Raw genomic sequence first — 1,741 nt, forward strand, 5'->3', positions numbered from 1 at the left:
AACCATCTATAATGAAATCTGGTGCCCGCTTCTGGCCTTAAGGTAGAATGCTGTATACGTAATAAATAAATAAATCTTTTAAAAAAAAAAGTCTCCGTGTGTGTGTGTGTGTGTGTGTGTGTGTGTGTGTGTGTGTGTGCACATGAGTGTATGTTCTCTTGGAAGCCAGAAGAGGGCACCAGATCCCCTGGAGCTGGAGTTGCAGGTATCTGTGAGCAGCCCAGTGTGAGTGCTGGGCACTGAACGTGGGTCCTCTGGAAGGGCTGGAAGGACTCCAAAGCCTTAAACCTCATTTCTTAATAAACTATTCACTCTCGGGTGTCTCATTATAGCAATAGAAAAGAAATAAATACACGCCCAAATCTATGTCAAATCCCTTAAAATAGGGGCACACCCCTTCTGCCTCTCAGGGCAGGGCCATGCCCTCTCTACTTGTTCCCCTCTGCACTAACATTCTCCCTCCTCCAAAATAAATCTGTCCAAACCCCTCGCAGGGCATTAGGCCCCTGGAGAGGGCTCAAGCTTCTAAAACACAAGAACAGCACCTTTTCCAGCTGGCAACGAGAAGGAGGACATTTATGGCCACCCGCTCCAGCTCCGTATACATTTGTGTGTGCATTTCTGGGATTTGAACCCAGGGGTTTGAGCATAGTAGGTAAGTCTCATCCGTTTCTAGCAAGCCAACATCTGACTGGCTCCCCAAAATGCCACAGACAAGACAATTTTTGGAAAACCCTGAGGGGTAGTGGTGAATCCTTATCGTGTGACACGTGGGGGCCAGGAGGCTCTTTGCTGGCAACACAGTGGTGGAGATGGACGCTGCCAAGGCTGTGGAGGGTCAGGCTGAAGGCTGGAGCTTTCCCCAGACACATGGACTGTCAGTCCCTCCAAGGTGCGTTTGAAGAAACTTCTCCAGAGCTTAAGGCTGCCCACCTGTGTGTTCTAGCGTTTGTCAGTCAAGAGCCTCAGTTGGCAGCGGCAACGCATGCTGCTGAAAACCCATACTGGGAAAGCTGCGGCAAGACCTGCCACATGTTGAAGGCCAGCCTGGGTGACATAGGCCTCCGGACCAGCTCCATAGGGACATCCTGGCCCTGAATCCCACCAAAAGGCTGGGTGCAGGTGGCAAGGCCCTTAATCCCAGCGCTTGGGAGGCAAAGGCAAGTGGATATCTGTGAGTTCAAAGCCAGCTTGATCTTCATAGTGAGTTTCTGGACAACCAAGGCTACATATTGAAACTCTTTAAAAAAAAGAAGAAAAGAAATAAGAAAGAGGAAAAAAGAAAAAGTCCCACAGCAAGGGGGAAAAAAGCCAAAAAACAAAAACAAAAACAAAAAAACAAAAACAAAACAAAAAAAGAATGTTTAAAGATCTTGAGGAATCCCTTGAACACTTTCTCCTGCTTTGGGAGTGGCGTGGGGGTGGAGCTTTCAGCCCGTGCAGAAAAAGCCTTAAATTTTCAGGCACCAGGGCGGCAGCGCCCCCTGGTGGCCATCTGTACCACTACAGAGATGTGCAGATGCAGGGGAAGCCGGGGTGGGGATCTGGCACCAATGGACTCAGCCCCAAAGCTGGCAGGGGCGGGCGCCCGAGGGACGAGGGTTTCAGGGGGCACTCACAAGGCGTGCCATTCACCGCTTTCTGTCCCGTGGGCAGGTTTGGTTTTCTGCTGCCCAGAAGCCTATGTGTTTATTGTGCCTTGAACATCGATGTCCACATTTTCTGGAAACAGCCCCTCATT

This window comes from Acomys minous (genome assembly GCF_964271855.1).
Source record: "Acomys minous genome assembly, chromosome: 20".
In the NCBI taxonomy this organism is placed as follows: Eukaryota; Metazoa; Chordata; class Mammalia; order Rodentia; family Muridae; genus Acomys; species Acomys minous.